The sequence below is a fragment of the Rhynchophorus ferrugineus genome, unplaced genomic scaffold, assembly GCF_030347505.1.
Source record: "Rhynchophorus ferrugineus isolate W39M unplaced genomic scaffold, kcgeb_rfMv2 rfM11, whole genome shotgun sequence".
Classification (NCBI taxonomy): Eukaryota; Metazoa; Arthropoda; class Insecta; order Coleoptera; family Curculionidae; genus Rhynchophorus; species Rhynchophorus ferrugineus.
The window spans coordinates 28169423-28194306 of record NW_027472590.1 but is presented as its reverse complement, the minus strand read 5'-3'; the positions used below and the strand labels follow the sequence as shown (position 1 = coordinate 28194306).

The 24884-nt window shown below is 32.6% G+C and overlaps 1 protein-coding gene across 3 annotated transcripts in view; it reads right to left on the bottom strand.

The window, feature by feature from the left end:
- The window catches only part of LOC143205128 (uncharacterized), a 163939-nt gene that overhangs the window by 38813 nt on the left and 100242 nt on the right, over positions 1-24884 (bottom strand). The gene's annotated exons all lie outside the window — the stretch shown is intronic.

Sequence of the window (24884 nt, the reverse complement as noted above, 5' to 3'; positions counted from 1 at the left end):
TCAATAATATCTACAAATGGACTAGAGACTGAATACAGTTAATTTTGCGGTGCGGCTAAATGACGAAAACTTATATCACTTGACGGGTGCTCGATTTTTGAAGCAGAATTAGCTAAATACCTTGGTATCCATCTCGATAGTAGGATTTCGTTTTAAAACATGAAATAAGGTTGCTAAATCACATAAATATTGAAGCAATACAATTACTGGATAACACACAGGAAATCAGAAGATTGAAACAAATCAATCCCTCGAAATTTATAGTGTTTCACTTTAGCTTAAGTTACTCAAATTCAATTTTAATATGGGAAATACACACTGATGAGTCTATATAATTATAATGAATAAAATAATGTAAAATTAAAACTGTACTAAACGTATCTAATGAAAGAGGTTAAAAATAATTTTGCTGTTATTTTTCGAAGACAAATTATCTTTTGCGTTTCCTCCAGATTGTTTTAGAACTGTTTCTCATAGGGTATAATAACGATATATGCCATTTTTTTGTTGATTCCATATATTTCTCGATGCCATATACCATATCCTAAATAAGCTCCAAAAGTGTTTAATTTATAATAGCTGCAAATTTCATACTTCATTAAATATTTGTATTTCTTTCGTGCCTTAACTATATACTTCATTTTAATTACTGCTTTTTTTAAAGTTATTTAATGCTAATTGATTAATTCCTGATTTGTTGAATTATATACTGAATAAAATATACGAACTAAATTAGTAATAACATTGTTTTCTTATCAATACTATTGTATTCTTCTAAAGGATGATATTATCGCGACAGCCAAAATAAGCAGGAACAAAACAAAAGCTAGCCGCCGATTCAAGCACCATATCCTGTTGCCAAATCGTGTACACACACACACACACATAAGCGCGCGCTCGCACATACATGCACACGGACATTTCGCAGAAATAAGAGAAAGAGATGGACGGGGTGGGGGATGGGGATTGGCGGCTGTGCTAAGTAGGGGTCGACTCTAATCAATAACCCTCCCCCCGGGCGCCACCCCGCCCCTCGGGCTCCGTCTGTCGAAATCACGCAGCTTCACGGTGGAAGTGCCACAACAAACAATTTTCAGCGAGTTGTGGGGTTCTTAACCTTGTCTCCTCGAGAAAAAAGTTTACGTTCTATTTGTGTGCAGTAAAATTTGACCTTATTACCGTCGAATCGACGACGGCATCGATTGTTTTCTCGTATGCAATCGGAGAGTTGTCTAAGAAATAGAGATTTCGGTTCGTTTTATTGCATTAGTTCGTTGGTGAATTGATTCTGATGTTCAAAAAAGCCACCATCCAAGAAAAGAATGGCAAGAGATAGATGCTAACTTTATTGATTTAAGCTATTAATACGTTATGTGCTTGTATATGTTTTATCAGCGGTATCTATTGGTGAAAATGCCAAGTATCAATGTAATCATCTATTGAGAAACCTAATCTAACAGTTAAATTCTATGGTTTTAACAATTATCCATATATAATAACAGTTCCTTCTTTGGTGTTATTGAGTGCATATAAATGCTACTATAAAGCCCATCAAGCACTTAGAAACGCATGATGATGCCGCGACATCATATCCCGATCATCGGTTTTGATTTTAACGATTTAAAAGTGACGACTTTGATATAAATGACGAAAAAATTCTGAAGTTTGAAGACAAAGAATTTAATTCAAAGAACTATTAGACAGATTGGAAATTGACGAATCAACTGTTGAGGGAATCAAAAGAAGGGAAAATTTTTAGTACAAGAATTCATTGAAAGTGTCATTTCTAATATCGAAGTTTCATTGCTTGCCAGGAAATAAAGAAGGGTCTCCTTTGGCGTTTAGTGACCGGCGCTGAAAAGTTGATTTATTATGATAATTAGAAATGCAAAAGCTATGGGTTGGTCCAAAGGGTACACGAAAAAAAGACCAACAATAGCGAATAACAGACCCCGAGACATTCTCTTACATGACAACATTCGGCCACACAAAATCCTAATTATCCAATTTACTTATTTTTCAAATTAAAATAAAAATAAACTAATTAAACTAAAATTAAGAGTAGCTGTATCGCTTTCGACTTTCTGCGATTTAGTAACTCTAATATACGATGAAAAGTTGATTTATTATGATAACTAGAAATGCAAAAGCTATGGGTTGGTCCAAAGGGTACACGAAAAAAGACCAACAATAGCGAATAACAGACCCCCAGACATTCTCTTACATGACAACATTCGGCCACACAAAACCCTAATTATCTAAATTACTTATTTTTCAAGTTAAAATAAAAGTAAACTACTGAAACTAAAATTAGGAGTAGTTGCATCGCTTTCGAGTTTCTGCGATTTAGTAACTCTAATATGCTCGAATATGAATGAAATAATGAATAAAAATAATAATTAGATAAAGTTATTTCATGTTTTAAGACGAAATCATTGATTCATTTTGAGGTCATCGTGCAGCTCTTCATTGGTTACGTAGCGATAAGCATTGGTAATTAATCGTAGAACTTTGTTTTGGCAGCACTGGATTACTAGTTGGTTTGATATTTCAGTGCAACTCCATATTTGCAACATAAGGCCAAATTGTCTCTTTGGACCAGTGTCTTGGGAGTATCTTCTAACTAACCAATACAGTTGCTCTGCTCTGATTTTTCATTGGCATATTAACTGATTTTAAAATTAACATAGACATATTTGGAGTTATTAAGCTGTGTTTTCAATCTCTAGTCCATTTGTAGATCTTGGTGACTGCTACCTGCACTCTTTCTACAGCCTTAGCAGGATGTATATCGTTTACCATGATAACTGTGTTGTCGGCATCTGGTCCAGATACTGTTTATTTTGTTGTTGGATCTAACACTTATATATCAACAGTAATTATTGTCTAAAATCACATCACTTGTGGCTTTTATTGATAACCTCCCAATAGAACAGGCATAACAAGAACACTCAAGTGTTTCCATTATTGTTTACTATAAATACCAACGCATCAACCCCAACTTTAATCCGATTTTACACATTCCGTACCCCAAACACCTTAACCGGTTCTCTGGAATCTTGCTAGGCGCTACGATACGGAGAAAAAAGCGCCCCCAGCAGCAAAAATCGATTTCAATTATTCGTACACGAGCCCGCAAGACGTCCCTTTTACCTTTCGCGTGTTCGGCAAGGGAGAGTGCGACGACTGTTTTCCTTTCCGCCCGAAATTAACCCCATAAAATATAATTGTCGGGGGCAATCCAACCCTCGACGGCTTCAAGATGAAAATGGAGGAAAGAAAAAAAAACAGGACGCACGGAGGGGATGGTGGATCCGGACTGGTGTCGTTTGACTGTTAAATACCGGCAGAATGATCTCCAGCACGTTCCAATGGACGTATGCATGGTAGGGAAGGGGTGAATGTCTTCACCCTGGTCTCAACGCATATGTATCATAATAGTCCACATAAGTGATATTAAATTGTTTGTATTGTATTGTATTTTGTGTAGTGGTTTATTAAGAGCCCCCTTTTATAACACACAATGTTTTTTATTATTATTATATTATTATTTTATTTATTATTTTTTATATTATTATTAGTTTTTTATTATTTTTATTATTATTATTAAGTCCTGAACTAAATCGATGTTAAGCACTTAAAAAAAACTTTTTGTTTTCAGATTTTCGATAAAATTCTGTTAGTAATTTTTGATAATGTTAATTTATATATATTAGTTAATACATATGAGAATGTTCCACGAATGTTAATATAAGTATAATACAAGTTTTCCAGAAAAAAGTCCTGAGAATCATTGTAGATGCAGTGACATTCTAAATGGCTGATTACTTACATCGAGACCTTCAGATACCGACCGTCGCCCAGCAAATCAAGAGACATGGACACATGAGGACAGAGTCTATTCTCATGTCAATATCTTAGTAATACGATTTAAGACTCTTGGATAATACCAAAACAGGACACAGACTCAAAATAATTAAACCATTTGTGTAGTGTAGTGCAGTGAGGTGCATTTAGTAGAAAACCAGTAGTGTTAATATATAAATATTATTACGCAAGACACTAAGATAGGGCCGATGGGTCCTCTTAGATATATACCTAGATTTAAGTTAATGTAAAGACAAAATGTAGGTTACGACACTCGTCGTCGACAAGGACTAGTACCAATACAATAAATAAATTTAAAAAATTAATACATACATAATATTGGATATTATAAAAGGAATTTAATCACAATCTATCTGATAACGAATCATCAATGATCATTGCTAGATTGTTGTCATTGAATGTAGATAGATAGTAATAGTATCTAAGAGATTTATTTAGTTGTTAAAGTCTGGAGAAATATTGTTGATTATGAGATCAAAAATGCAATGTTTTATAGAAAGTTATATGTATCTTTAAAAGGTTTTTTGGTGTGAATATTTCAGATGTTTGGTTGCCAACTAGTTTTTTTAGTACAGAAAAATGAAATGAAAACGAATTTCTTCAAACATTTTCAACAAAATTCTTGTCTTGATTCCTATAATTTGGTTTAGATTTTTACTGACTTTGGATAGTATTATTTATTTTAATATCAATATTAATTTTATACAGGAGGTCCTCAATTATAATCTTGTTAATTATTAATTATCAGGACCTTTAAAAGGACGTATTTAATTAGTATTTAGTAAAGTTTTTCACGATCTATGTGAACTCTACTAATATAATTGAAAACTTTGAAAAAAATTGACAATTTTTTATTGTTTTAAATCTGTTATAACAACTATTATTCAACAAATAATATAAAAATGAACAAAATCAACTATTCTACATTGTTTTTATAGAAGATTTTATTTACGTATTTTATTCTAATTATTTTTTCAATTAGTTGAATGAACAATACTTTTTGTATTGAAAAACCAGTGTTTTAAGAATCATTTTCCACAATACTTTTGTTATCCATTTCCCTATTGATTTTTAGTCGATTTTGATGACAATAATTGTAATCTTGTTAATGAAAAATCATCAAGGCCTTTAAGAGATACTATTTGATTAAATATTAGTTATTAAGATTTTGTTTGTTGTGAAAGTGAACGTGAACTTTGAATAGAATTAAAGACAAACAAGTTTTTTATTGTTCAACGGTGGGTTAACAAGTTTTATATGAAGCTTTACATTTGTTCTGAGTCATATGCTTTTAGAAACTATTCGTAAATAAATTGTAGTTGAAAATAAATTATTCTACAGGCTTGTTATCTTTAAATGTCATAATATAATTGGTTATTTATGGTTTTAGTGACTATCTCGACAGATGTTGAATTATTTTGGAAAGCAAGAAAAATCCTGATGCCATCGATCTCGTACTTGTTTTTCTGTAAATGTTGCTACGTTCTTGGTGGGTCTGGGGTTTTTATCGACGATGGATCGGTAGGTGTATCGGGGATTCAGCCCGACAAAGACGTCGCAGGGGGAAAACAAACGAAACAAAATGGCGCCGGGTCGGATTTAAACCGTTACCCCGAAGGAGGCGTCGCCTCCGGTCTCGTATGCAGATTAAAAAGCGAAAAAGGGGTGAGAACCGGCCTCGGTCGTGGGGGGATCGTTTGCATGTTGCGCCTGCGTCATCACGCCCATTATATCTTTTATCGATATTATGTAAAAGCTTGACGCGAAGTGCATGCGCTCGGGCGCGAATTGAAACCTTTTTACATATATATTTTTATGGGCGGACGCCTTGCCGAACTGACGCGCTGGGAGGAGGAGGAGGAGGAGGAGGAGGGAAAAGATGGGGAAATATATTCCCCCCTTCCGCCGCTCTTTTCCCAATTTAGTACACGTCACAAACTTAATTAGACTTCTCGTAACGATATCCAGACAGGCGCGTGTTAAAAATTCATTTTTTCACTAAAGAAACAGGAGAAAGGGGATGCAGTGATATTTTAATCATTTAAACGACAACACACATTTTCCCTGTATTCATTTATAACATATATTTGCTTAAAGTTTCTTATATGGGTAATAATAAATACTTTGAACAAACTGCTTCCTTATTATCAAAACTTTATATGATATATAAGTGGTGCGGATTAACCTCAAAGGTTTTATGAACAAATCCTGATGGAATCATGGGTTTTAGCTTTCAAATATATAGTAATTTTATTTGTTTTTAAATAATGCAATATTAAATTTCGCCTTATTCGTCAAATAATGGCTTCATTATTTTTGTTTATAACTTTGGTTTGGTTTCGTTGACTTTGCCCTAAATGATCCTAAATTAAAAGGATTTTTAGTTTGGTTATCTCTAATGAAAGTAATTCATCGATTTTCAGGTAATCTTAAAGCTAAATATGCCGAATTTTTAGTGAATGATTTGTTACAAAAAATTCAAGTGATGACATGCAGAATATCTTTAAAAATAGATTTCTGCATTCTCATTTTAATTCCCCCCCCTATTCTTAGAATGGTGAGTAACGAACAAGGTGAATGCTTTCACCAGAAAATAAAGATAAATGTTAGCAGATTACTGCTGGTTTGTAATGAAAGAGTATTCTACTGTTCACAAGAGGAAAAGTTAATATTTCGTCACTTTCTTTCAGAGTATATGGCTCATTTTTCCTATTGACCACTTTAATCTGAGTTATTTTGATTCATTGTCTAATTGTAAATATATATTACTATTTTTTTAATAAAATTAATAATATAAATGAGTAAATATTATTTGAAGTTTTCATATTGTCTTTATTTGTTTGTAGTACTTTAATTTATAACTTTATTGTACGTGTTACAAAACACAGCAGGTACAGTTTGGCAAAAAACAGCTTCATATATTGTTATAGGACTAAAAAAATGTTAAAAGTGTAATAAATACTGCTACTACTTCTTTGATTTGGTTTGAAGATTTAAAAGTGGTAATTTTGATATGAACGACAAAGAACGGCTTGGAGGGCCTTTATTTTCTTGTCAGGAAAAAAAGAAAGAGTTTCTTTGGCGTATTAAAAATGTGTAAAAAAAGATATGCATTTTTTCACTTATGTAAAGTCAAAAAGAGGATGCAGTAATACTTATAATCACTAAAATACCAATAGACATTGTCGTTGTATTAATTTACAAAATATATTGTCTAAAGTTTCTTATATGGGTAATAATAAATATTTTGTACATGCTTCTTCCTTTTTGTTGAAACATTATATAATATATTAATACTGTAGATTAATCTCAAAGGATTTATAAACAAATTCTAATCGTATAATTTTAGTTTTATATAAACTATAAATTTGTTTTTTTCTTCTAAATAAGATATTCATTAACCCTATTCATCAAAAACGGGTTTAATTTTGTAAGCAATTCTTTGATTTGAACCAAATATATCACTCTGGAGTTACTTAAGGACATATAAACAAATATAGAGGATGACAAGATATTGAACCTGTACAATGCTCAATCTACGAAAGGCTATTCTCGACATTTGGTAGGATATTCCGCAATTTTTATCTTCATTTCATCATTTAATAAGATAATTTAAGGAGGACCGACATACAGATGATGGATTTCCTAATCTAGCAGTACTAAACTCCAACTGATACGTACCGTGCCAAGATAGTGTATTTAACCAAAGAAGTTTTGTTATTTTCAATATAATTTCCTGCATTATAAGTAGATGAAAATGATGATCAAATTGGATGCGTTCGTGACTCGAATTGTTTTTCCACCGACCGTATAGCACAGATCCGATTCCCAGTGATTATTTTCTATTCGTAGATCTTAAATGAATGTTTCAGGAAGACTGATTTGGTTTAAGAGAAGGAGTGATGGCTTTGGAGCTCTAAACCGAATGTAATGCTCTTGAGGACGAGTATGTTGATGAATAAAGTCGAGTTCTACGTAAAATATTTTAGGTGAGTGTTTTTGTTTAGTTAAAAAACAAGTAAATTTATAGAATATACGATAACATTTTGGTACATTTTTCACAATTAATGTATTCACGAATCACTTTTTTTCTTACGGGGTTTTCGAACGAAATTCCATCACATTTATACGGATTTTAATACAAACGTTGATAAATCCGACATGGGCGGCGGCAGTACGGAAAAAAACGGATTGAAACGAACCGTACAACAGTCGCTTTTTGTCGCTACATGGGCGGCACTTAATTGTTTCCGAGCATCCTAGGTGTTTTTAATTTTTAATTGTGGATATCGGCCTTTTTTTCGACGCCCGATTCTAAATTAGTTTTTTCCCGTAGGATAGATAATCCGTCTCGAAAACGTTTAATCACATATCAAATTGATTTTTAATGTTATTACACTATGCGTATTCCGTCATCGTCGTTTTTTTTTTTGGTTATCTTCGGCGTTCGAATCGATGGAGAATAATTGAGATTGCTTTTTTTGTAATCAGTCCATGAATATTTTGATATTATTTAGATTCTTTGTCAGTTATCTTAGTTAGTTCTTATTATTATTAACAGAGAGACGTTATTATTTGTTAATAATATATGAGTGTCCTTTACATGACTGGATAAATAAATAATTGTTTCTTTTTTTAACTTGTAAATACTTCTTAGTTTTGCCTTCAAGTTTGCCAAGAGAACAAACTTGAATAAGTTTTCGTTATGGATATATAAATAAAATGTGTAAGGAATACTGAAATTCGGTCTCCATTGTTTCCTTAAGACTTATTTAAAACTTTTAAAGGGAACCTTTAACCATGCTCTATTCATCAAAATCCTGTTTTTAGTTTATTCTGTATTTATGTTTGCAGTAAGACGAGTAAGACATCCAGGCTTGGTATTTTGGTGTGATATAGAAATTAAGGATAAAAGCTTGTTATTTTTTTATTTTAATATTCAACAATGATGTCATGATTATTTTAAGGATTTCTACTATATTAGGAGATTTTTAATGTTATTACACTCGTTGTTACCTTTGAAATAGACTAGTTGGTTCGCATTATTAACGTGTAGAAGAATAGCGTTTTAGGAGAGTAGAAAAAGAGGTAAATCAAGTATACGGTTGTTTTACCTCTACTGTTAACTCTTATAACACTCAATAATATTTTTTTTCAGCATTATTAACGTGGATAACATTATTAATAATAATAACAGATTAGTGACTTGTAGGTTGAAAATATTTGTATCTCTTACGTTATTTGATTTTGTTTCAGGTTAGCCAAAACAAGTGAGCTTTAATAAGCTTTCCTAGCTCTTGTTATATAGACAGATAAAGTAAGAAAGCTTGAAATTGAGTGTTCATTATTTCCTTCAGTCTACTCGCTCTGTTAATAAAAAACGCGTAATTTTTTAATGTTATTCTGCTTTTATTTTAGTTAGATACTTATTTCTGGATCATCTTAAGGCATATAAACAAATAAGACATTCAAAATTTGATTTGTTTGTATTTGTCGAAATAAGAGAGAGCAATTAGAGATCTAAGATCTTTTTATCTTAATTTTAACATTGAATAATGATTTTTGAAAGTTTTCTCGTGAATTTTTGCGATTTTTAGAGAAATCCTCCCCTCCAAAATAACAAGATTTAAATAAAATGCCTGTTTTTTAACTAAATGTCTATTTTGTAGTATATGACTAGTAGAAAAAAACTCAATAGGTCTTCATATATTTACGTTAATTAGTTTCAATCAATATGTACTGAGATTCCATATACCTTTTGGCTATATATATATAATAAATAAGCTTTAAAGATAAATAATATTATTAAGTATCGAAAATTAAAGACGATTAACTCAAGAAAAGACTCCTGTCCAAATGGATATTAGATCATGGGGATTACAAGGAAAATAAATGAAGTTCAAATTAAACACCAATAAATCATGAAGTGTTAACCGTTTTTTCATGTATAAGATTGTTTTGATAAAAAATAAAACGGTATCGCATCCCCCATTGATTGTCGTTCGATTGCTCGTCAACCACCGTCACCTCTTCGAGATGCAGCAAGCCATACGACACTTGTAACCATCGCCTTATCGGCGAAAGTTTCGAGATATCATTGTTCGAAACACACGACTACCACACGTCTCCGACGAAAAAAAAGGTGCACATCCGCTCGAGCCATTATGTACCGGGCTATGTGTACCACATGCCTCGACAGCAACAGCCCCATTTACGATTTTTTATAGCTAGGAAGCATGCCGCCCATTGTTGGCGTTGTACCGCGTCTCCGACTACCTGGAACCGGACCAACCCTTACCGAATCGGCGAATTTCGACCCTCATCCCGACCGACACACATCAACCCTTATTTCGCCAGGTTTCGTCAGCTGCACGCCGTCGTCGCGTAACGGCGAAATTCGATCGACGCCATCTATGCCGCGGTATCGACAAATTCATCGAATTATTCCCAACAATGAAACGAACAGAAGCTAGGATATAATTAGCAACATGCACAAATTGCACAAAATTCAATATTGCAATAAAAGAGCTGAAAGAGTTGATCCAAAATAAAGAAAACCAAGCGATTCAAGAATATATAGAAAATCTGACGCCAACTGATACTACAGATAATTCGTACGCTCAAAAGGCTCCAGCAGCACGTATTAAAATATATAAATGATTGGGCTAGAAGCAACAAAGAGAGCGCTGGCATTTTCTCAAATCATTCGAAATATGCATTTCAGCCTTTACAGTCTGAGCTACCCAAAGACGAAGAAAATACAATTACCAGCTTCCTAAGTAAGCCATTTCAAATGGACTTACCATATGAAAAAATACAGCCAGAGAAGTTACAAACAACAATGAGATATATATTGTAAAAAAGTTCTCTGATATGATTTAATAACCGGAAAACATTTACAAGAAGTCAATCAGAGAAGGGTTCAATTATTAACATTTATATTTAATTCAATGCTTCTAAAGAATAATTTTGCTAGCATTTGATAAGCAGCAAGCCTATAATATCGAAAGTAATAAAACTAGTAAGCAAAATAAATATGGACTTAAATGTCAAAAGATATTGGTTGCAAGTTAAATTAAAGAAAATTTTCCATTATCCACATTTTCAGTTACTAAAATCTTAACTCATAGATAGACATTTAACTATAAAATAAGACGATAACTCACTGAATTACATCCAATATATTCAGAAGTTTTTCAAGGTAATGTACAAAGTTCAATACGGTATCTCCTTTAAACAGTCGATCTACAGACCAGAAAAAATACTACTGTAGCAACATACGCAGACGATACAGCAATCAAATCGACGGGCATCAAAGTACCTCCAATCACATCTTGATAAAATAAAATTGACGCGTGAAGACATGGCGTATATAAACAAGTCCAGTGAAAATTATATATTGTGGAACAGAAATAACCCCTTTAGAGAACAGAAGAGTCTTTCTTAAAATTTTCATGTCAAATTATTCCAAACACCAACTGATCCAGGCCATCATCAACAAAATTAAGACCATGGAAGACAAGTCCATAACCTTTGTGTGATTGCTGTTCCATTAGAGAATCGCAGAAAATGAACAAGCTGACTACCTTGCAGGTGCAAAATCCTACGTACGAAAGTAAAAAAGTATGCTCAGCTATATTCTTAGATGTAGCACAAGCCTTCGATAAAGGTTGAAGGCCTTGTTCTTAACCTACAGAAAATGTTACCAAAACAACACACCGAACTATTAAAATCGTACATTACAACTAGAATGTTTAAGAAGCTTACTCTACAATAAAAGAAGCTAAAGCAGGTGAACCACAAGGAAGTGTACTGGGACCAATGCTTTATCTACACTACACTTGTGATATACCGCAAATGGAGAATACTACGATGGCTACATTTGCTGATGATACTGCGAGGCAGTAGTGAAGAAGCCTCACAAAAATTACAGGCAAGTGACAATATAAATAATTGGACCCAAATTTGGAAAATAAAAATTATTGAAAGTAAATCTGTGCATATGCAGTTCACCTACGAACAGACCGTACAAGCACCAATAACATTAAATAATACTATCTTTCCATATAGCAACAGCGCTAAATATTTCGGAATGAATTTTGATGCAAAACTTCGCTGGAAGGAACATATAAAGAAGAAAAGAAAAGAACTGGAATTGAAATATAGGAAAATGTACTGGCCAATTGGAAGAATATCACAATTATCAGTACATAATAAATTGCTATTATATAAGCAAATACTGAAACCTATATGAACATACGGAGTTCAATTATGGGGATGTTCTGCAAAGAGTAACATAAATAAAGTCCTGAGAGGTATTGTGGGCCAATCCAAATACTATAGCTGATTACCTACATCGAGACCTTCAGATACCCACAGTCAGTCAAGAAATCAAGAGAAATGCATGAGAAAAGACTCCATTCTCATGAGAATATTGAAGTATTGCAGCTTTTGGATACCACCAGAACAGGACATAGGCTCAACAAAATCAAACCATCTGATCTTGTGTAGTGTTGTGTAATGAGGTGCATATAATAAAAAATACAGCAGTGACATGTATAAACATTATTTCTCCAGAGACTACAGAGAGAGATAGGGCCGATGGGTCCTCTTAGTTATATACCTAGATTTAAGTTACTATAAAGACAAATTGTAGGTTAGTCGGAAACGACTAGTAACAATCTAATAATTAAATAATTAAAAAACCTGAAATTGTAAATAGTACTATAGTTTTGACTTCTTTATGTAGCTACACTTAATTTATAAATGCTGTATACTACAAAACATGTAACAATGATCTTAAAAAGTCTAAGAGGTTGTATTATTGAAGAATCTTTATACTATTTAATGGGATATACTACAAAATATGTAACAACGACCCTAAAAAGTCCAAGAGGCTGATGGGTCTTTACTTAATAACAATAATAATAAATACTTAACACAATATTTTACTCAGGAGGTCACTTTGGAAGTGATTTTCCATATCATGTAGTAGTTATAAGAAATATTTTAAATCTTTGGCCAGATTGTTGAACAACTAAGAGTAGTTATAAAAAAAAGATTTCAACAATTTTCATTTCTGTGTAGTTAGAATTATCTATACCAAACGCCAACAAAAAACGGTTATGATTCTTCAAATCAGGGGGCGATTTTAAAGCCGAACCCTTATCAAACGGAAGAAAGGACGAAAAAACGGACTTTTTATTAGTTTTAAACATGATAAATGTTCGGAACGTGATTCCCGGTCCTTTTGTATACACAGTTGCCAATCGGTGAATGGGGAGGCGAACCCTTTTTTGGTCGGTATCGCGTGCCAGAGCTTCGGCGTCGCTCTCTATTGTTAAATTCGTTTTTTTCGATTTCAATTGGGAATCCTTCGAGCCAATAGCGAACCGTTTTGCATAAATTACCGGGAGAAATGAGAACAAGAGGGTTAAGTATACGTTGGGTGTTTCGAAAATGGCGTAGGCTCGACACGCAACAACATCTACCCGAGGTTCCTCTTCTTTTTTTCGAACTCGCGTAAGATGGTGGAAGGAAGAACGTATCAATTTCTTGGTGTTCCCGAACAAAAGAGCCCGTTTCTTCGGGTTCGATTCTTTCTTTAATTCCTTTTTTTATAACTCCCCTATTTCTAATCCGATTCGGAGGTTTTCTTAAGACGTTACCTCAACAAATATTTTTTCAGGTTTTTTTCTTCTAACGTATTGGATCAATTTGATACGGTAACGATTCCAGCCGTTTCTCATTTTCTTTATACCTTCAGTTTACCTTCCATTGTTCTTCAGTGGTTTCTTTCTGTATCTTCGTATTTGAAGAAGCCATATGCTTTCAACAATGGTTTAGGATAAAAAATGCTATATATGTTACTGTCTTTAATAAGTTTTGTGGTGATAAGAACAAATTTAAAAGAATATTTTAATACCCACATAATGTTATATGATTATAAGAACTCATTACTCATTAGTCCTATATTGATGTGAAATATGAAAACATATTCAATATTTTTTTGATGTTTATTAGCGGCTCATATAGTAACAATATAAATATCATATTAAATTAAACATACTATTTCCACCCATATTATATGATAGGGAAATAACGTGGAGTTATTTCAAACAAAGTTAATAATGAAGGGGCAATAACCAATATTCCTTTTTTAAACAGTTAAAATGTTTCAATTTAATACAAAAGCTTCTAACATAATGAAAATCATAAAAAATGGTAACCCTAAAAAATGGGGTTTTACAATAACTAGGGTAAAGAATGACAAGGTGGCACAAAAAAACGACAGATTCGATTTTTTGGGATAAAAGCGACGGTTTTGTCCAACGGAATTTCTCACAACTTTCGCAAAAATGTTGTTTTTTTTTGTCTAATTCTCACGCTTTTTTCCCCTTTTTGTGGATTTGAATGTGATAAGGGTATATTTCGAGAAAAAAGGGATTTCGGTGTATTTAAATTGGTGATCATAAAAGATCTTTTTTTTAGGTGAAAATAATCGAAAGTATTTTTTAGGTAGGTTCTGGGAAATTATAGGGTACCTCAAAAATTTGAAAAGATTTAAAATGAGTTGAAAACGTAGTTGTTTTGTTCAAATTTCCAACTGTTTCCTTTCATATTTCAAACGTTCACGACTTTATTCTGACATACTCAGTCTTTTGTTGAAGGTTTAAATACTTATTTTGTATAACTGTGAATTACGAAAACAAAGAACCGTACGCATAGTTAGAAGATGCTTCCAACTAGTAGGATTTTAGATATTGGTCAATTATAAAGCTTATCTGAACTTATAGGGTGCAAATATGGAGCTGCATCAAGACATTAAGATGACTGGTAATCCAACGCTGTTAAAACAAAGTTCTTCGACTAATTACCAATGTTTATATCTACGTAACAATCAGAAACTGCACGATGACTTCCAAAACAAATGGATTTATGAACTAATCTAAGATTTCACTTTAAATAATGCTAATGGATGGACCTTTAATATGGCTATTGAGCAATGTACAACAAAACCGAAGATTAATAAAGCGAACCAAATCACTCAAGACAGTTTTATTCTAATTTGGGAAATACAAACTGATGTATTAATCCCGTACTCGCCTTGCTTGTATATTAACGCAAGTACGAGAGAACAGCAGTAATAAACGAATTTGTAAATTAAGATTATACTAAGCATATGTAATTAAAGTGTAATAAAAACACTAATAGACCTGATACTAATATTTTTTATTAAGAGAAATATTATACTTGTTTTATATTTGTCCTCTTTTTTATAAAATATGACGGGATTAAAATATATTTATTTTTATAGCTATAATATTTCAACTGAAGAATTTAAAATCAATATTCATAATTTCCATTAACTAAATGTTTGTATTTGTTAAAACATACGTTGTGGTTTACTAAAAATAGCTGGCAGAATATTTTGGTATTGATTTTTATGAAGATTACAAATAGGCTGTTTTAATAGTTTTTGAAATCTTTTTAGAAACTATATTTCTATGGAGGTACTTTAAAAAACAAAATTGCTCAAAACTTTATGTATTTTATTAATTTTTTACATCAAAATTCTGGAAATTTGAAATTTGCTGTCTTTTTTTGGAGTAAAAATCTGAATTATCAATAAAAGTTAATAATAATGTGACAAAATCTAGAATGTTAGCCCCAAAAATAAAATAGGGGTTAAAAAATGTAAATCCCGGTGGCTAAAATATAAATACGACAAAAAAACGACGGATTCGATTTTTTTTTGGGGTAGAAATGAAGCTTTTGTATAACGGAATTTCTCACAAGTCTTTTTTAAGGTAAAATCGACAGATTTTTATTCTCCCGTGGTTTTTTCCCTTTTTTCTCGATTTTTAATTCAATAAGGGTGTATTTTCGGCAAAAAGTAGTTTATTGCATTGAAAGGAAATAGTTTTTTATATAGTATATGATTAAAGATATTTTTAGAAATACAAGGACTTTTGGAATGGGAATATTAGGAAACTTTCTTATTCGTAGATTCTCAATAAATAGTTATATCCAAAAAGTATCTTGTCTGAATCTCTGGGCATTGATTTTCAATAACTACATATTATTTTTTTATTATTAGATAACTAACAAATCTATTAAAGTGATGACGAACTTAATATTCAGTTTTTTAAAGGTGCTGGAGTGAATATAAGACACCGAAATGATATTTGATAATAATTTAGTGTGTTCTGAAACGGTATTGCACAACTAATCGATACCAATGCTGTTTCTGATTGAATTAATTGAAGATTACAAATAGGTTGCGGTTTTCTTTAGGATAATGAGCGACCGCTGGCAGAAAAACAAACCATTAATGAACGGTTTCGAGCGTATCGCCCGTTTTGGCGCGAAGGTATTTACCCTAAACCGGCCATCTAGCATTTTTAATTAAGACTTTGATCATAAAAATGCTCGTAATATAGCGAACGCTATAACTCGCCGTTTTGGTCTCGTACAAACACCGTTCCGATGATGTTTTTTTCTCCTTCGCCCGCTCATTTTTCTCCTTTTATATATATAAAGCACCGAATGCCATCTCGCCTAGGCACGTAAATAGCCGGTTCTATATAATGCGACGTTCAATTAAATATGGAAAAGATCGGCCACGCCCAGATCGCGGTTCTAGCCAGGCTAGCGCGGGACAAAAAAAAACGTTCGCGGCAAAGAACGGCAATAAAATAATTTATTTAAACTTTAGCATGCGCTCTCGGACTCGATTTATTCAGATTTTATGCGAAACTGTCCATTTAACGGCCGACTTTGGATTTAATTTATTAGCACAGCTCGCGGATCGAACGACACGGCCATCTAGGTGTTTTCTAGTATTTTATTCGTCATTTCGACGTCCCACAACTATGATAACCTTCCATCAGACCAACATGGGAATATATCAATGTTTATTCTCTAATATTTTAGTGATTATGGATGCATATCACCACATGTTTTAAACGACAAACAGTCTGGGAAGAATTTTTGATCGAAACACTCGAATTCAATGTACTCACTAAGACAGTTGAAAATCGTTGAAGATATTCATCAACCTGCTCGGGGTAATACTTCAGAAATTACGAGTACAACTACTAAGAAATTGCAACACCTGAAAATGGTAATATTTTAAGCAACGTAACGCAAAGACCGAAAAAAAGACGAATTACTGGAGATTAAAAACAAATCCAAAAATGTCTACAGTCTACTTACATGATACGAATGGGGAAATTGAGCATGCAACAATCAACAAAAAGCGGAAGCATTTGCTGACCATAGAGAACAAACCTTCAAACCAAACGAAAGTGAAACTGAATTCGAAAGTTCGCTGGACACGCAGAAAGAAGTTACCAAGGTTATTGAAGTTGACATCAATCACCAGACTATGATTTAATAACAGGTCAATTACTGCAAAATTCATCAAGAAATGGAAATAAAAAACATGTCCCACCAGACGTCGTGAAGATGGCTGAAAGTCTATAAATTTATCTCATTGCCGCTGCTAATACTTAGGGTATTTGAAAAACTAATATATAAGAAACAAAAAGTCTAATATAAGCCAGCTTGGGTTTTCTAACAAATATTCAACAATTGATAAGATGGGTAAAATAACAGATATCAATAGAAAAGTATATGAAAATAAAAATGTGCAGCTATATTCTTAGATGTAGCACAAGTCTTTGGTAAGGATGACCTCCTTCAAAAGCTCAAGAAATTGTTATGGAAGCAACGCATTGAACTGTTAAAATCTTACATCACAGCCAGAAAGTTGAGAACAAAATCAAACTTTATCAGTATATAGCAATTATCAGCGAAAAGCAAGGTACCCAGATTTTTAAGCGAATTAGAAGAAGACATAATAAGATCATTCCCATGTTAATATAACAGTATTGCAGAATTTGGATAAAATACAAACTCACAAGAATCAAACCATTTGATCTTGAATTTATATATTTATTGAATTGATTTTACTTGAATTTATATATATATATATATATATATATATATATATAAACATATTTATACTTTATACAAAAAATTAAAAACCTTCTATCAAAAATCGAAGGCCACAAAGAAGGAATCACGATTCCCACGTTCCAAATTCGGTAAATCGACTAAAAAACGACCTCCTGTCCCCAGAGTCGATTTAAAATTCATCCCTCTTATTCAAAAAACGCATCTTTCACCCCATTTCGATTGTCGCGCGCTAGGATGCCGCTTTTTGTGTAAGAAAACCGTTTTTTTCGCCCCAAAAAATCGCGATCCGAGGGGGTGCACCTTGTGCCGCAATTAGGCGTATTGAGGGTATGAAAGGAGAATAAAAAACGGGACGTAAAAATTCGGTTTTCGGTACAAAAATGGTGGATAACGGAGTAACGGAATTTCTCAGAGATTTTTTTGGGGTGAAAATCTTGATTCTCACGCGATTTTTTTAAAATCTTTTTGTGAATTATAATTTCTTTGGGGTATTGTAAAAAAAATGATCAGTGCTTTATGTAGTAACTACTATTGGATTTTTAGGATTAAAATAATGGATATTTGAGTAACGGATTCATCGTTTATTTTTTTGGGGTGAAAATCTTGATTCTCACGCAGTTTTTTTAAAATCCGTTTGTGAATTAATAGTTTTTATGGCGTATGGTAAAAGAAAAATGCCCAGAGCCTTACGTAATAATTACCATTCAGTTTTTAAGACTAAAATGGTAGATGTCGGAGTAACGGAATATCTTTCAGATTCGCTGGTCTTTTGGGGTGAAAATGTTTATTCCCATAAAGTTTTCTACAAATCTTTTTAGAAGATATTCTACAGAGGTATGTAAGGAACCAAAATTGCTCAAAATTTTATGTGTTTTATTAATTTTTAACATTCAAATCTTGGATATTGGGAATTTGCTCTAGTTTTTTGGGAGTGAATGTGTAAATATATATTTAATAACCATTAATTTGTTATGCAAGTTATACATAATAAAAATAAACAATAAATAAAAATAAATAATAAGGTGACAAAATCTGGAACATGTGACCCCAAAAAAAATAGGGGTTAAAAAGTTTTCTAGGGGTGGGTAAAATATAAATACGACAGAAAAACGACGGATTCGATTTTTTGGGGTAAAAATTACGGTTGTGTATAACGGAATTTCTCATAAGTATTTTTTAAGGTAAAACCGCCAGATTTTTATTCTCACGTCGTTTGTTTCCCTTTTCTGTTGAGTTTAATTCGATAAGGGTGCATTTTCGGCAAAAAAGTGGCGTATATTTAAATCGGTAGAATCTTCGATACAAAAGGTTTATTGTATTCAAAGGAAATAATTTTTTTATATAAAATATGACTAAAGATTTTTATAGAAATAAAAGGACATGGGAACTTTTTTCAATCCGTTCTTTATTTCACACAAATTGCACAGAAAAAAAACGACACTTTAGTTTATCAAAAATAACTAAAAAAAAATAAAATAAGTTATTCTTTAACATATATCTTGTAGAAAAAGTTTGCCCATTTTTGATTAGCTTTCTATTGACAAAATATGTTTTATAAAATGTTAAATCCGGGTCTAGTACTTAACGTGGTATTCAAACCTTATTTATATATATATATATATATATCTTTTAAAATCTCCTTTTACCAACTGTGGGTTTATCTGGACTGGACCTAAAGTTTAACGTGGGCTCCGAACCACGGTTCTCAGCATTAAACCTATCGACTGGCGAGTGACCAACTTTAGAAATCAACCCAGAAGACATCCGATCTTACCCAGCCTGGTTACTGGCGTGACTGGGATCATTTTCCTTGTCGGATTTTACACTCTTGCCTAGAACATTCACAAATTTTAAACAATCCCAAACATGAATTTACGACCATGCCCCAGTGGAAGGACAGTCCCATCGCCTTTACTACTGCGACATCAAGCCTACGAATTCTTCGAACCTGCTACTATTTTTAATCAACGTATTTTTTAATTCTACACATATAAATATAGACCGTTGCATTGTAAACTCGAGTACTACAAGTGTTTTCTATACTTTATTAAAGAATAAATCGATATAACAAGATCCGTTTGTATTGTATTAATTATTAAAACGAAATGAATATAGAAAAATGGCTTAATTTAGGTCAGGACTAATTCGTTTTTCTTTTAGAATCGGGCAATCGACAGGAAATTAACCTGACTGAACAGCCATTTAAACTAATAATGGAATCTTTATCGGTAGGCCCGTTTTGTTGGCATTCTATGAAAATCATATTTTTAGGGTCAATAATGCATTCTCTTCGGCGGTCGTCTCGTTCTTTCACGCGTCAATCATCCTTCGTCTGCGATAAAGCTAAAATAGTTTTAAAAATACGAAACTACCTGTTTTCAACGAGCGCACCAGGTTGGAATTGTGGACGGAATAATTGAGTGTTAGTTTTAGGGAAGTCACATTTAAATCAGTCGTCAATAATTATTTTAAATCCAACAAATATTTCTTTCCAGTTCCAAAACAATTTAATTAACAATTTTATTGAAAAAATATAGAATTTTTTTTCGAACTCTCAATTTTCAATCGAACTCTTGTTGAACAAAATTAAATAAAACATCGTCAGCGAAAAACTTCCAGATATATGTAAGTGGCAAACTATAAGTAAAATCTGACATATCGTCATGAAAATTTAAAAAAAATGTTAAAGTGCTAGTCTGATTTAATCCATCAATGGTTTTAGTGATGTCCATTTAAAGTTAGTGTTATTACAGCATATGGAAATTAGACCTAAATTCTAAATAAGACTATACAAGGTCATAAATACTTAAATGAAGATGTCACCCTAAAAATATGAAATTTTTCAAGAAAGAAACGGACTGTCATAGATAAGATCTTATTAGCCCTATTTATGACAATTTTTGCCGCCAACATAATGATATTTGGTAAAAAAAATATTCTAAACATACAACCTGATATATATTGGATGGTTTTGATATTTCTTTACGTAAAGTGACAGTTTTTCGATTAGCATTATTGAGTTATTTAGTGTATTTATATAATCCCAAATAATCATAAAGTCAATTAGGACATGTGCTTGTCTATTAATGCAAGTATAACAGAACAGTAGTAATAAATTAATTTGTAAATTAAGATTATACTAAGTATATCTAATGTAGAATATAGAAATGTAAAACATTTCTATATTCATCGCATGGTTGTAAATTTATGTTTGTGATTGTTTAAAATTTGTGAATGTTCTAGGCAAGAGTGTAAAATCCGACAAGGAAAATGATCCCAGTCACGCCAGTAACCAGGCTGGGTAAGACCGGATGTCTTCTGGGATGATTTCTAAAGTTGGTCACTCGCCAGTCGTAATGCTGAGGACCGTGGTTCGGAGCCCACGTTAAACTTTAGGCCCAGTCCAGATAAACCCATAGTTGGTAAAAGGAGACTTTAAAATATATAAAAAAAATAGTGTAGAAATGATTAACCAACATATGGCATCTTATGAATTCGTGATGGAAGGGCATGCCACTATCGGGGAACAATTTAAAGCAATAACAGCGGTAATTGTGGAAAATACATGAAATTGTAGAGAAAAAAACGACGGAAATTTTAGGTTCCCAGAGCAAGACCGGCGTCCCCCAATCGTCCAGCTCGATTGCCCGTCTTTTTTTTTGCAATACATATTTAAAACCGGTTATTATTAATGTAACAGGCTGTAGTTGGCTGTGTCCCATATGGTATTCGTAGGTGGCAGCGCCATTTTGTCCACGAAAACGTCGAACAATTACATTCGTCGCTGTCGTCTTGTCTGTCGCACAAATTTCGTCGTTGTCTCCTCCCTACCATCGCCCGAATGCGTGTATCGATAGGAAAACAAGGAGGAAAAAAACTCGACGGTTTATCATTAAGTTCGTGGCTATTATTTTTTTATTATTATACGGCCACCGGTAAAGTGGCCTGTAATTTTACATTTTATGTTATGAAGATCCGCCTGTGGATTCGTAATGATTTCGTGGAACGCACGTTAGATCTGAAATTATAATTTCGGTTGATTTTATGAGGAAAACGGAACGCATATAGATTCGTTAGCGATTTTTGTTACGTCCACTAATGACCGGAAGCGCAGAAGGTACAAGGTATGTACGATATGAGGTCGGGTATGTAAAATATTTCGAATAGGTTCATTACTCTGTCGCCGGCAGCCATTATCAACACGTACGAGATAGAAAAGCGTTTAAAATAAGATTTAAATTTAACTATTATCTTTTATAATCTTAATTAAGAACAAATGCTATTTTGTTCCATCAAAAAGTATGTTTATAATTTAAAATAGTTAATTTGGCCTTTTCGTCTTGTTTTTTAAACATCAAGCAACTCACCAGGTTTATAGAATGACAGATGCTATTGTAAATACTTATGCAGGTAAAAAGGAATGTTCAGCTATATTCTTAGATGTAGTACAAGTCTTCGATAATTATTGAAATGAATGTTTAAGGTAAAACAGGAGGTAGCCTACTTTACAATAAAAAAGCTAAATCAGATGTACATCACTATGTGTTCCCAAAAATCATGCCTAATGTAAGATATAATTAATAAAAAATATATCATTTTTGTTCAATTGATTTTCATCATCATATAATAATTAATTGATTTATTGATTATTTTTAATATATTTTTTCTATTTAAAGGAGATAAGAATTGATAAATAATGAGAAATAAATAATATGAAGTTACAATAATATATAACATCATTACGAAAAAAATATTTTTGTTTAATTGATTTTTTGCTAATCAAATTTCGGTTAACCATTCTTGTTTATTCATTTTTGAATATTAAGGTTACAACCTTTAAACATTTGATATAAATATCAACAAATGCTTGACATCATATAGTAATTACATGATTCATTATTTCTAATATTGTTTTTTAATTTATTTTTTATTGTGAGGTTAGAAAAAATTAAGTTGATTATTTTAATTCTCCAAGATCCAGTCACAGCATCAACAAACCTACAAACCCACCTGGAGCAAATACAATTATGGTTGAAGACATGGCGCATTAAAGCCAATGAAACAAAATCCACGCATGTAACGTTTACCCTACGTAGAAGAACATGTCCACCAGTGAATCTCAATCATCATCAACTCCCCCAAGCAGAGCATGTTAAATATCTTGGTATGCACTTAGATCGACGCCTAACCTGGAAGAAGCACATATTCTCTAAACGGAAACAACTTGGACTTAAATTGTATCAAATGTATTGGCTCATCGGGCGCAAATTCAAGTTATCATTAGATAACAAGGTATTGCTGTATGAGTCTATACTCAAGCCCATTTGGTCATATGGAATCCAACTATGGGGTACCGCTAGCAAATCTAATATATCCATCATTCAACGGTTCCAAAATAAGGTGTTGCGTGCCATTGTTGATGCTCCGTACTATATTTCAATTAAAGTGATACAACGCGATATTCCTCTAGAACCCATAACGTGTTTAATTCAACGTGTTTGTGTGAAGTACTTCGATAGAGTGTCGGTGCATCCCAATGTACTCGCTAATCAGCTAAATATGCGACGTGATAGTGAAGTGCGTAGACTAAAACGTTTAACACCACCTGATCTGATTACTGGACATATGTAGACTTTACAATAAGCTTTAGAATAAGACTAATTAATTAAGATAATATTTTATACAGAAGATTGCTTAATGAAGTGATTTTCTACATGCCATGTATATATAATATAGACATAAGAAATACTCATTGCCAATAGGGCAGATCGTGGAATCACGAAGAGTTATAAAAAAAAATTAATTTAATAATTCAATAATTTAATAATTCTATTGTCAGTCTTATCATTTGACAAAACCGAACCATGTCATGTCTGACAAAATCATTTAATAATTTTAAGAACTTTTTTTTTGAGTGAAGCACATTTTTCCTGAAGTTATTTCACAATTACAATCTTTTATTGACTTTGGTTTGTTGATTTTTGTTATTTAGAGTATTTGATATGAATGATGATGTTTACTAATTATGTATAAGGGGTTATTGGTGTTCTAGATCAAAATTGCTGAAAAATGTGGACTAAGCATTGGAAGAAGGCAAAGATAGACAATTTAATACAAGAAGAAGAACAAAAAATAACCCACACAAAGCTGTTACAATATTGTTGTTGTTTGGAATTGCTGTTATTGCTAGCACTTTCTAAAATATATGTAACACAATATCATACAAAATAGTATAATAGTGTTATTTCAATTGTTAATGTTTTTTATTGCTAAATAGGTACCATTTAAGGAATTAGGTATAAAATTGATGTTTTTTAATACGTGCAAAACGTTGTTAGAGTTCTTAAGCGTAAAAAAGCACTGTTAAACTTAAAACCAGCTAACATAGAAAGTCACCAGAGATAGTTTCGGAACAATGGGGATCTTTTTCCAGTTTATTCAACTGAAGAGCCAAAAACCGTCAAATAGGTTCGGTACCAGTTCGAAAGCACCGCGTTTTAACGGATTAACAGTAACCATACCCCCGACGTTATTTCGATGCGGTTACAGCGCTGCCTGCGATTTCGTATGCTTAGCAAACCGGAACTGCTTGTTTCGGATAAACATAAACAAAAATTATATTAAATTATAATGTTCTGGTGGTAGGTGTTACGCCATGATTGTCACACATCCAGCCGGCATTAAAATCGAATTAGCGGTAATTTCCTGAATATTCCTCCGTTTTTTATGTCGCAGCGTTTTCTTTTTTTTAAGTTTAGACCTACGAGAGTTTGAACAAAAGTGTTGGGTGAAATAATTCGCTATTGTTCTTGACACGTTAATAATAATGTTAAATATTCAACAAGTTTATGGTTTTTGGTCGAAACGGTCTCATAATAACGTGAAATTCATTGCTAGAAAAACATATAAGTTTATGACAATTTTGCGGTTACTCTTGGAGATGGTCAGGTAAGTTCTCTCCCGCTTTGCGTCAGATATACAAATTAACGCTGGGTACTTCTGAGTGTTTCAAG